The sequence below is a fragment of the Manis pentadactyla genome, chromosome 6 (genome assembly GCF_030020395.1).
Source record: "Manis pentadactyla isolate mManPen7 chromosome 6, mManPen7.hap1, whole genome shotgun sequence".
NCBI classification, from domain to species: Eukaryota; Metazoa; Chordata; class Mammalia; order Pholidota; family Manidae; genus Manis; species Manis pentadactyla.
In genome coordinates this window covers 95,108,645-95,122,151 of record NC_080024.1, presented here as the reverse complement: position 1 = coordinate 95,122,151, position 13,507 = coordinate 95,108,645, and the positions used below count along the sequence as shown (strand labels likewise).

General features: G+C 41.5%; 2 pseudogenes; both read left to right on the top strand.

The window, feature by feature from the left end:
• The first annotated feature begins 1,385 nt into the window (after positions 1–1,385).
• The window catches only part of LOC118912233 (transmembrane and coiled-coil domain-containing protein 5A-like), a 29,290-nt pseudogene continuing 17,168 nt past the window's right edge, over positions 1,386–13,507 (top strand).
• LOC118912636 (small nucleolar RNA U13) lies at positions 11,240–11,351 on the top strand (annotated as a pseudogene).

Below are 13,507 nucleotides of genomic sequence, written 5' to 3'. Positions count from 1 at the left end.
GCCTCTTAACACATCCACACCACACTTCTGGGCCTGGCAATGCTCAGTGCTTGCTTTCCCTGCACCACCCTATTTAAAAGTTCAATTCCCTCCCACATAAACAGTACTCACTGAATTTCCTCTCACCCTCTTCACCTATGTTTCTTCATAGCATTCCCCTTTTTTATCATACCAAATAAAATTAATGTACTCATTTATTGCATTGTGTTACCCCTCCCGCCTTCACATACACACCCTACAATGTAAACTCCATGATGGCAGGTGTCTGGGCTGTTCTGTTCACTCTGTCTCCCTCATGCTTAGAACAGTGCCTGGCATCCATAAGTGCTCTTCTGATGTTTTAGCGTGTGTCAGATGAATGAGCGGTTATGGGATCAGACTGCTGCCTTAGGACCCAGGATCCCATAGCCACACTTGGACAGAGAGGAAGCTCAATCTGTGAGAAAAATAAAACACAGGGACTACCCTTCATACTACCCAGAAATCACAACCATTGAACTGACTACCACCAAATGGAAGACTCAGCCATAAAACACACACACCCATCTAGCCTTGGAACTCTGCATGAATGACCATTGTCACCCACCCCACTGTGACATGCTGCCCTACCCATCCTATGTCAGTAGCAGAGTCCTGACCCTTTGGAAGGTTCTGACACTCTACTGGTTGGTGCCAGTGGGGAAACATTAGACTTCAGAAGCTGCATATCTAAGGTAGAATTAGGAAGCCATTTATATCAGAAGGGGGACAGAATTTATTGAAGAATTGGAGGAAAAGAGGAAACTAAGGTACAGAATGAACCAAATTATCTACATCTGCTTGGTTTTTCTGAGCCCTATTTAATACTAAAGATCTTAATATCTGAAGATCCTTACAGAGTCATGGCTAGAGGTCAGAAAGATTACTTTTCAGGGTGGTTATGCACCTACATTCATGCCCATGGGGCCTTAAGGAAAGCAGCTGGGCACAGAGCAAAAAGGGACTTAAGAGGAATGGATGACCTTTATTGATTCTAATTACCTGGAGCAAAGTTTGAAAGGGTTCTTGTTCTAGAGAACCATCTCCACATATACCCACTAGAAGGACATACATTGAATTTTTCAGCATTATCCCTGTATCCTCACTGTATCCTTACCTGAGGTACAGTCAGATCAGGGACAGAAGAATTAAAGGGCTGGGTTTTGTCATGGCCAAAACCTAGGGGGTTGGAGGGAGGAAATCGGCTGACTTGATTTTGTCCCTATTCTTTGGGACGCTTGGCTAGTTACTCTATGTTTCACAAATGGACCCATTTCCCCAATTCATCCAATACATCTTTGCTGGTATTTTAGGGAACCTACAATGGAAGAACCTGAGGAGGATCAGCTAGGTCACGAGTTAGTATCATGATTATGCAAAGCCACATCCAAGGACCAAGGTGTGAAGCAGGTCTGCTCTTCATGACTTCCCTCATCTCCCCCCTACCCTGAAACCCTTGTCTATCCATCCCCCTGATGACACCACCCCAAGCACTCCATGTCCTCCTAAAATGACAACTATTGTAAGTCCTGCATCCAATCAGCCCTTCCAAGGAAGGACTTACTTTGCCAAAATCATCCCTCATTCCTACTCAAAACAAAAGACCTCTCCCTCAGACTTTATTCCCAGTTAATTGTTTCAAAGAGAAACCAATTAACTGACACACAACAAAAAGAAAAAGTTATTGAGAGCTTCCCATTTGCCAGGTATCCTCTCTAAACCCCTGAGGTGTTACCATTATTACATTCAAATTTACTTCAAAAAAGATGTTTGTATTCTTGAAAGTGAATGCCTGGATCATATGTGTGTGTACTCGGTGGAGTAACTCCCACGGTAGATTCTCAAAGGAGATTCTCAAAGGCAAAGGAGAAATTTTGAGATGCGAGGGGGGAGGGAAAAAGAGAAGCCCCATCTGCTGGTGGAGAGCTCTTGCGGCATAAGGCAGGAACCAACTCTCAGTGATATGCCAGGTGCCTGGTTGAAAATACTCAATGGAAGTGTATTTCATGAGCAGATTTTGTGCACCATTTGCCTGAGAAACCATCCTCTCCAATACAAGAGGCTATTAAGGAAGCAAACTTCTCTTGGAACCAGGAAGGTGTACTATTATATTGAGCACTTTGATCAAGAAAGCCTGGGAAAATCCTCTCTTGCTGACTGAGTTGAGAATTACTGCAACAAATTGTAGGGCATGATTAAGAAATACAATTTCCTATGAAGAAGGAAAGGTGTGCTCCCAGAAACAGCCAGGTTGTTGAATTACATGTCTCCTAGATGCCCCTTCTGGCCCAAAGGTCCCTGACCTTGAGATAACTGGCCCTTGTTCCTTTCATGGGCTGAATCTATAGGTCAGAGGAGGTGGAAATCTTAAGACTGGCCCAGTCAAAGAGGAACATTGACAGTTTGAACACAGACCTTGAAAGAGATTTGCAAAGCATAGATGAAGAAAATCAGGAACTTCTTCTCAAAATCCACAAGAAAGAAGATGAAATACAGTGGTGAGTGCTGGGGTTTCTTGAGGGAAGTTCCCAATCCAAGGAATGGGATAGAGGAGAAGAGACAAACCTGAATTTTCCTACCTGCTCTAGAGACCTATATCTTATGTAGCAGTTTCTTCTTCATTCTTTGGCATTTTCTGTGGCTCAAACCATGAATTATAGCAAGTTTCAGAGAGATTCTTAAAAGATTGGATGGTATTCACCTGAGCTGAAAGAACACTAGGGTGTTTGACTTGGGAATCAGATCAAACTTTGATGTGATTTTTTTTTCCTGACTTTGAAGTGATTATGATGGTAAGGACCCAGGAAAGATGGGTTTCCAACTTGAGAGCCATATTTATTGACACTGAAGTACCCTTAAAACTGATAGATGTGATTTTTTCAGTTCTGAAGCAGTCTGTTCCTCACACTATGTGCTTATGTCATTCAGGCTGGAAAGTGAGATCACTCAGCCCAAAGACATGACAGAAGATGATGAGTGGGAGAAAGAGAATAGTACCACCATGGAAAGTGAAAGAATGTTCCAAGACCTGGAATAAGAAATAGCCAGACTTGTAAGCACTAAGTTGGGAAGAGCCATCTGATAGGTTTTCTTGCTCAGCTTGTCTCTCATCAGTCATCAGATAAGCTAGTCTCCTCTTTTTTACATGCAAGGAATAGTCAAAAGACATGGTAAAGTATGTGTTGAGGGCACAGTTTCTTTGGTAATATTTCATATTGGGAAGCCCTGCATGTGGGCATGTCTATCTTGGTGAGTTGGTGTAGATACGTATGTGGAAGTCAAACCACAGGTCCTTTACCTGACAATATGCAGTGAGGTAGAGTTACTGCAGGAAAACAGCACCAGTTGAAAAGGAGAACAATCAACTGAATAAAGATGGGAGGTAGCAGGGAGCTCCACACCTATGCTCTGCTCCTTTCTCTCAACAGGAAAGGAAAAATGAGACTCTGGTCTACAGTATAAGAGAACTTCAGAAAAAGGTGGGATGGGGCTCTAGTTTTCCCCAGGTTCCCTGCAGCGGCTCCAGTTGTCAAAGGGACAAGGGAGGAAAAATGATCATAGAGGATCCCACATGTCAGAAAAGTCTGTGCAGGGGGCGGGTTCTACCCCTGCCCCACTCTCCCGAGCCTGAGCCTCATACCTGAATGCCATGGACTTCCCCTGCAAGCATGAAGTGAAGGGAGTGGGTGTGACATTTGGGCTATTTGGTGATCCTGTGGGTTTTTCATTCTATGACAAGAAAATGGAATCCACTGACACTTTGTCAGAAGGTGAAAGGTTAATTTTATTTTCAACAGAGACTTAAAAAAATTTTAAATCCCAAGGGCTTTCCCTCTTCTTATCCAGGCATTCACTCCACCTCAACTCCTGCTCAAAATACAGTGGGTTTCCTATGATGGCCCTACTTTCTGACCCATGCCTGCAGCCCTCTATAGCCCAGAATGGCATAGGGTTCAGGGAAGTACTCCTGCTGGGGCAGACTCTAGCTCTGGTGGCCAAGAATAGTGAGAAGAAGACAGAGGTAGAATAAAGATGTTTCCAAGGGCACCTAGTATCCATTAAGGGACCATCTCCTGGCAGCTTTATCTAGGCCATGTTATTGGCGCTACACACCAGTGTGTTTGTCTTCTAGAATTTTTTATTTGACACATTTTTATTTGAAATATGTATTTATTTAAAATCATAGCTTACAAGGAAATCGCAAAAGGCAACCAAGTGTGAACAGGGCCATCTAAAGGGGGCACCCAAAGAGTCAAAGATATATGAAAAAGCAATCTTGAGTGGGTTTGGGTTAAGTGACCAGGAAGCAAACTTTTAAGTGGAAACAACTACCAAAACTGGGATAATAAATTATTTGTAGTTTTAGCCCATGTCAGACTTAAGCCTAGGCTACTGAGTACTGAATTCTTTTCTGTCCTTGGTAAGGAATTTCACTCTGAAGCCATACATTTTGTTTCTCTTCCTTCAGGAAGATCAGAACACAACTGCACAATGCATATGTAACACTGAAGTCCCTGGTTTATATCCTGGTCCCAGCACTTAGTGAGGTATATGAAGTTGGGCAATTTAATCAGCCCCTTTCAGCCTCAGTTTGAAAACTGAATGAAATTGTATATTTTTAAAATACTCTTTCCTTTTTTTTGAAGAGTAAAAACCTTGAAACATCACATATTTAAAGTGATTATTTAAAAGTCTAGCTGAGGCAAATGTATGGATTCATAGAGCAGAGCTAGGATTTGTCAGTCTACTGTGTGCTAGGTCTGATCAAAGATGCAAAAAAGGTGGGCTTACTTTTTTATTCAGAAAGCAGGTACAATTCTTACTTGATACTTTCTGTACAATTCCATCTTGCCCTTGCCTTATTTCTCTTTAGCTTCTTAAGCTCACACTTAAGCCCATGCTACATCTGTGGAGCCCCTGCAGAGATGGACACACTGAAAATAGAAATAGAAAGTTAAAAATAGAGAATTACTTCCCTATTTCATGTCAGCCAAATTAGTACTGATGGCCACAAAAACAAAACCAAACATTAAGTCCAAAGCCACCAAAACAGCTTGCTTGACCATGCCTGTCCAGGAAATGTATCTGGAAAGGAAGAAATGTGGAGCCTGCATGTGCTTCGGGATAAACTTGGGGCTCAGGTTAAAAGGGCTTATGAAGGCCCTTGACTAGCCTTGCCATATAACTGCATTTGCTTCCTTCTGCTCAAAACAAGTTTTCTTGACAGTAGCCCGCCAGAGCCCATGGCGAGGCTTTCAGTCTGGTGATGCTGTGTCACCTCAGCTGAGCCGAAAGACTATAGGTAGTTCCAGGTATTGTCAGAACAATGGCCATTATTTTCCCAGAAGCTATTAGCCCACCTCCAAAGAGCTCTAAAGCATTATTGACCCTTTAAATTACTCCCATTTGCCTACATGTGTTGTAGAATTCTCAAGTGATTTCTCTAATTCTATGAAATACATAGCATCTCTTGCTTCTATTGGTCTTACATCCTGGTAATCAGCTCATCAGTTTAATGGTATGCCTGCTGCACCTCTTTGTGTCTCAGACCACCATCCTGAAAATACAGCCCTTAGCACATTTGGCTCTCTGGCCCTGGAAATAATTGACTGAAGATGAAAGGAACTGTTGAAAGTCTTCAGATGTGAAACAATGGTACCTAGATTAAAGTGGGAACAGTAGAGCTAAAAGTGGAAGGAAGGAAAAATGCAGGCTTGTCTGCTCTAACTAGGGAATATACCCTGAGCACATCAATTCCTCTGTTACTATTACCCTTCTGAAAGCCACCATAAGCCCTTGCCTAGATGCCAAATTAGCCTCTTAGTCTTCCTGCTTCTGCTCTTTCCCTTAATCTACTTTTCACACATAGAAAAGACTTATTCTTTAAAAACACAAATCAGATTATGTCCTTAGTACTTTGAGTTCACACCTGGCTTCTCACTGCAATTAAAATAAAGAACCAAACTCTAGAAGCTATAAGGTGTTACATAATCTCATCCATGTCAACCTTTCCCCACCTCATCTCCTCCTTACCAGGTGTTTCCCCACGCTCCAGCCACATAACTTCCACATACATACTAAATATGTGCTCTTTCACAGTCTTGTCTCTTGCTGCAACCCTGCAAGGGACATATTTTTTCCAGATCTCCATTTGGCTAATATTTACCATTTAGACTTCAACCCAGTATCATCCCATCAGACAGGACTTCACCTACAATAGCTCTCATGTCATCGCTATCACTGCATTTCTCTGTTTGTATTTCTTTCATAGCATTTATCATTATCATGTTGACTTATCTGTCAATGTCCCCAACTAGAATGTCAGCTCTGTGAGGCAGAGATTCTGCCTGTCAATCCTGTTCACCACAATATCCTTTCTGCTCTCATGGCCCTCTACCCATCACTCCAACATAGTGACCAATATAGAATAGGCTTTCATCAAACAAGGAAGGAAAAGAAGGAAGAAGGAATACGGGGAGCAAAAAAGGAGTGAGCGGTAAGTATATAAAAGGAAAAGGAAGAGTGAAGTTTCTCAAGATTGATGTTTTTCCTAAGAGAAATAGCTAACAAGGAAGGAAGCTAAGAATTGTAGTTTAAGCGTGAGTGGAGCCCTGATGAATGCTAAGGGCTTGGGAGTGTAGAAGGGTAGGTTCACCAGAAGGACATGGCATGGTTTGACTCTCAATTAAAAAGACATCTGATATCATACCTGAAGCACGTCAACCACCTGTAAGACAACCTTTGAGACAGCATTTCAGAATGGAATCCTGCTTGCACCTTGAGTTACCCATCCCCTTCCCTTTCTATAGGTTAAGTTACAACAGCTGGAAGCTTCCTGTGCTGACCAAGAGAAGGAACTGGCCAAGGTGATGGTAGTAATTTCAGTATTACTTCTCCCAGAGGAAGGAAAAGTTGATGTTCAGCTAGATGATGTAATACATTCTGCAAATGATTGACTTATATATAATAAGGTTCCAGATCCAGAACCATTAAGGAGTTGAGGAGGGGATGAAGGAAAGGAAGATAAATGCAGTCTCCTAGGTTTTCTTCTCTTCAATAATTTTTACAGGAAATGTTTCATTTCTGTATCTTCAACAAATTAGTATCTATTCTTTTCCCAACTGTCCCAAAATAAAATTCCCCCCAAAATAAAGCTTATCTAGCCTCAGAAAAGAAATGAGTTCATATATACAGCAAAAACATATTTAGAACAATTAGAAAACTACATTTAGGGTCTGGGATTTAGGAGGAAACAAGTATACTCCGGTTCTTAGAGAAATTTCCTGAAAGAAATTTAAGACTGAGTTTTGGTTTCCCAGGTAATAGAAGACTATGCATTGGTGGCCCAGCTCTGCAAAGATCAGGTCATCTGCATTAAGGTACAGTTTCTCAGTAACGGGACAGAAAAGGGTTTGTAAGGTACAGGATAATATGAAACCAGGCTTTTCAAAGAACACGTTCTGGAACAATATTAACTCTTCAAAGTGGCATTACAAAGGGACTTTGGGTCCCTGACAACCCACCACCAATATCATTCTGTTACAGCCCTGGTCTCCTGACCTCTCTGCTCTTAAATTCATAATGAGCACTTTTCCTTTCATGACGCCAATTACCCAGGGACCTGCCTGGGAAGGTAGGAAGTGTAGCAAGTGATCAGGAGTGGTGGTGGGTGTGGGGGCTGGAAAAGGAGACCAAACATTCATGTTACCACATAATAATACATGCTTCTTATGATTAGAAAAAGTGTAAGGCTTCTAATTAGTAACTGTCGTTTCTTTTATTTCTCTTGGAAGAAGTACCAGGAAACTTCAAAGAACATTGAGGAAGAGGTAGAGACTTGGCTCCTTGAGAGAGAAGTGTGAGTTTTGGCAAAAAAAAAGGAACTTCTTGGTTTTAGTGGTAACTCCATCTCAGCCTGGGTCAGAGCAAACATTCCTCTGACCAGTTCCTGCTTGGGATTGAGTGAGCCCAACATCACATCTCTCTCCCTTCTGTTAGTGATTGTTTGACTCCCACTAAACCACACCAGCTTTAAAATGCAGGTCCTTCTTCCATCCTCCTTAAAAAACCACAGAAACACATCTCCCTTCATGCTTTTATCACATTTTCAATTATTCAGGTTTATATTAAGGGCAGGAACATCTGATTTTAAAAGGGCTGGTGGTCAGGCACTCTGATGAGTAGGACATTCCTACTTCACAGAAAAGCCCTTTAAACTAATACCACCCTCATTTCCCCAAAAACATAGAGAGTCAGTCAAATAAGATAGGCATGAAACTAACCTCTAGACACACAAAGGCTACCATATTACAAAACTCAAACTGTACACTATATTAACTACTAAACTATGATCATTAAAGGTTAGAAATGATAAGACAAAAGCCCCTCCTTTCTGAGTTTGTCTAGAATTTAAATGGTGAGAAAACAAAGTAAAATCTCTCATTCTCATTTCTTGGCCCCTTTCTGGAAGTTAAATCTTAACTTAGTCAAGAAGTACTTACATTTATTAAATATTTTAGACTCTTGGGATCAAGGTAAAGAGACCCAAACTTCATACCACCTCTAAATAGCCCAGGTATGCATTGTGGCCTGGGAGGGCCACAGGGTACCAGGACTTGGAATTCTGAAGGATACCTTCAAGTTTCCTGAGAGCCTTCTTGAACATTAAGTATGGCTTCACAGCTAAGCGAAGTTTCTAGAACAGAGCTGCCAGTAAAACGTTGTGCCATCCAATAAGTAGCCACTGGCCACCTACTGAGTACCTGAAACATGGTTACTGTGACTGAGGAACTGATTCTTTTCTATTTTAATTAATTTTAATGTTCATAGCTACATGCAGCCACTGGATTCCATAGTGGACAGCACAGCTTTAGAATATGAAACTTTAAAAATAATCATTATGTGGTATGAATATTCGGGTGTACTTTATTCAATCCCTATCTTGGTTCATTTCCCCCTAGAGCAAAAGTCTTGAGCATGAACTCCACAAGAAAAGAATACAACAGTCAAAATAATAAGGTGAGCGTTCCACCCTGTGTCCTCTCAGGGCCACTGCCTGTCAGAGTTTCCAAAACACTGTAAGCCATGAAACATACACAAAGCTTCCCATGTGCATTTTCCAAGAACAGTACTAGATATAATTTCAAAGCATTCCAACCTGAAACAAAGAAGACAACTGTCTTCCCTCTCTTACAGCCATGTAAATGACATGTCCTCGTAGAAACTAATCTAAGACCTAAAAAGGTTCAGAATGCAAGCAAGAAGGAACATTAACTGAGGGTATGCTCTACAGGGAAGAGGCTACTATATGACACATACACCACACCACCCACCTCCTGCAATCACAGAACTCTTTCCAAATGATCCCAACATGGTCCCGAATCTTTCAAAACACAGAGCACCAGGGTTATCTGTGACTCACTATCTGATCAGAGTTGCCCCATGAGTTAACATAAGAAGTCATCACTTTTTTATGACACAGCTCCAAGTCTGTTCATGTTTAACATTGTGATGTCACCAGCACATATGCAAAGGTCAGAAGGACATAGAATTGGATGCAGAGCATCACGGCTCTTTGCCTGTTTGGCATTTTGTGGCAGCAAGTTCACAGGGCTAAAAGATAAAATTTTATTTAACTTTACTTTTGTAATGTATATTGGTTTGAGAGGCAAGGTTGATATTCACCAGAAAATTTTTGGCACGAAATATACGGTCTTGATAATCTCAGAAAGAAAAGAAGTCTTCTTTTCCTAAAAAGCAAACATCAATAATCCACCATTGTCCCAGGGGTCACCAGATGTTTGGGTATATGTCAGACATGCCCACAGTGACCATGACTCCAATTGTCCTGAGCAAGTTATTCTGGCCCCTCTCTTGCATATTCCACTCAGCAAAAAAGTTAACTGGACCCTGAAATTAATTGGACTCCCCCTCTCTAGAGAGAGGCTTAGCTTACTTTATAATATGTCCCCTCATCTATCCCCAGTGGTTCATCAGAGGAAAACCTGAGTGTCTTCACTAAGATTATCAGAGTCCCATGACGGTCCCGTGCCCTGAGTTTGAGCCGTCTTTACAGAGACGCTCCCTGAGCACTGATTAGAGGGCATTTCACCTCATCTGACTCAAGCTATAGAACCAAATTTGTAAAACATAAAGTTTCTCATGATTTCAATTCTATGAGCCTTATTTGCACAATTTTAAAATGTGATCTTAATTCCTCTGTCTTTTAATCTCCCAAGGAAGTTAAAAGGAAAATGAAATAACTAAGAAAATATTTCGTAAAAGAAATGCCACAGAAATTCAGGATATATCTTCATCTTTACATTTTATACCTTTTAAAACTTACCTCAGAATATATTTGTGTGGTTTCCATAGCTTGTTCATTCCTCTAAGGGTTGCTGGCTGAACAGAAGGTAAGCAAAGAGTTATGAGAGCCCAGAATGTGGATTCCCAGAGGTCCCAGGCTTCAGGCCTGGCCCTACCACTGACCAGCTATATAACCTTGGGCAACAGACTTTATGTTTCTATGCCTTCCTTTATTCCTATCAGTATATAAGAAGGTGATACAAAATTATATATAAATATGTAAGTGTATATATATATGTATATATAAATAATGCACACACATATATGCATATATATGTATAAACATTGTCTTTGAAAATTTCATCTGTTTATGCTTATGAAAAAAATTTGTATGGTATCTAAACATAACATATAACTAATAGCTCACTGAATATTACTTGACAATGATGACAGCTTCCAGAAATTGCTTATTTATCAATGTCCTTTCTTCTTCTCCCAGGACAATTCTCTCCAAAAGAAGGGAATATGGCTCTGTGAAAGGCAAGTAAATATCTTTGAGCAAACCTCCTGAAAACTGGGAGATCTACTAGCCATCCTGCAGATGACAAGGAGAACCTTGTATACACACTCACACACATTCTCTCTCTCTCACACACACACACACCACAAACACACACACACACAGACACAGAGTCAACAAACTAGTGTCATCAGTGACCACATTTCTCAGTTCTAATGCTATGACTTCTTGCCTAAAGGCAATTACGAATCTCATTTTCCAGTATTTGCAGCCAACAGCCTAGTAGTGATCAGAAACGGGAATCTTATCACCTAAAAGAGATGTGGCAAATCTCATACTTACTCCCTCTTCCCTTAACAATCTGAATTCATTTGATGTATCTGGATCCCCAGTAGAATCAGATTAGAAATGGGGTTCATAAGCATAGTGATTGGGTTTTCACCCTATTGTATGAGACATGCCTCCCTCAAACCTTGTTACAATGTCAGCTCTTTACCCCCACATGAAAAATATATACAGACATAGGGAGAGAACTTCTAAATGCAAGTATACTGCTGCCTAATAACAGATAAAAGAGGAAATGATTGTGAAAAAGAGATAAAGCACCTAACGGTATCCAGCACATCATAATTGCTCAAAAATATTTATTAACCTGAGTAAGAACTCCAAGATTCAAACAACTGAGTGCATATTAGTTCTGAAGGAATCACTGTGACAGCAAAAATCTGTATTCATGTAGCCCTTGCATTTTCAAGAAAAGGTCAAATTATGTTCAATATAATCTGCTTAAGAAGGCATACAGAAACATGGATTCAAAGTGGTATAAAATATGATTTAGAAAGAGTTCCATCAAAATGATTAACATAAAATTATTGGTGTTTAAAGGTATTTCCAATTGTCTAGAATATTGGCTTAAGGGGGATATCCCTTCATACAAGGTAAATGAAGTACTACATATTTTGATATCCCTAAATATAGTGTTCCTAGAACAACTAGTAGAATTTTTCCTAGAACTCCTACGACTGCCTTCACCTATACTTTTAACACCAGTGCCTAGAATGGAATCGCCCATATGGACTCCCAAGGACTGTCTGCCTTAATGAGAGTTGGTAATCTGGAGGAGAATGTACAAGTTTAGTTCAGCAAACTACAAATACCTTCCCTCTTGTTTTACTCGATCATTCTGTGGGGCACTGGCATGCTGGTTGTTAACTCAAGAGATTAAAAAGTTGGTTATTCCTAAGATTTTCCTTGGGAATGTCACCCAGAACCTCCTTATGAATATTGTATCTAGCTTCAAGGAGATTTGTAGGAAGGAGGAAGGAGGTTTGTAAAGGGTTTCTGATTCTAATTCTAAGATATTTTACTAGAATAGATCCTGGATCCTGGCTCTAAGATTAACTCTAGAGAAAGACTTCAGAGAATAGGTGGGGAAGGGGTTCTCTCTGACTAGTGAGTGCAGGTGGTAATGAATTTGTCCTGGGACTGGAGGCAGCCCAGAACAGCTGGATAAGGTTAATGTAGGAAGGAAACAGTGGCAGTTTGCTCATGCAAATCATAGGAACACAAGAAGGGCAAAAAAGTTAATCATTTAAAGAAGAAATCAAGGCGGAGCCAACATGGCGGCGTGAGTAGGACAGTGGGAATCTCCTCCCAAAAACATATATACTTTTGAAAATACAACAAACACAAGTAGCCCTAAAAGAGAGACCAGAAGACGCAGGACAGTGGCCAGATTGCAGCTACACCAGTGACAACCCAGGGACTGGTGAAAGGGGTAAGATACAAGCCCCGGCCCGGCGGGACCCGAGCACCCCTCCCCCCAGCTCCTGGTGGGAGAATAGGCAGAGCGGGAGGGAGACGGAGCCCAGGACTGCTGAACACCCAGCCCAAGCCACCCCCACCAGAGCACAGACACAGTGCGTGGGCGGAGGGCCCTGGATACTGGGGGAACAGGGCAACAAGACCTCTGAGCGGGTGCTGAAGCTGATGCCCCTGTGACAAAGAAAAGTGGGAGCTTTTTGAAAGTCTTAAAGGGACAGGGACTTAACAGCTTGACGGAAACAACACAGGTCATAGTCCAGCAGCTGGAAATTACAGGGAAAACCGGGCGCACTAACCCCCTGGGAAACAGCTCTGAGACCCTTCACGGAGGTAAACAGCCAAACAGCCCCCCCATCCATTACCCCTCCGGGCGCTGCGAAAGCAGAGAAGCAGCCTAAGGCAAAACGCCCACAGAAAGGGAAATTCCTCCCTTCCGGCCAGGCAAGACTCAAAGACCCAGTCTACACACAATTACCCAACACAAGCCACTAGGGGTCGCAGTTGTCCCAGTAAAGAAAGGCCAGTAGCAAGTGAAAATTTTGGCCCTCCCAGCTAACAGTCAATAGCACCTGTCAACATGAAAAGGCAAAAAAATATGATCCAGACAAGACTAACCCAGACAGCTTCGGCATCTGCTACATCTTCCCCTGAGAAGGAATCTGGGGAGATAGATTTAGCCAGTCTTCCTGAAAAAGAATTCAAAACAAAAGTCATAACCATGCTGATGGACTTGCAGAGAAATATGCAAGAACTAAGGAAGGAGAATACAGAAATAAAACAAGCTCTGGAAGGACTTCAAAACAGAATGGACGAGATGCAAGAGACCATTAATGGACTAGA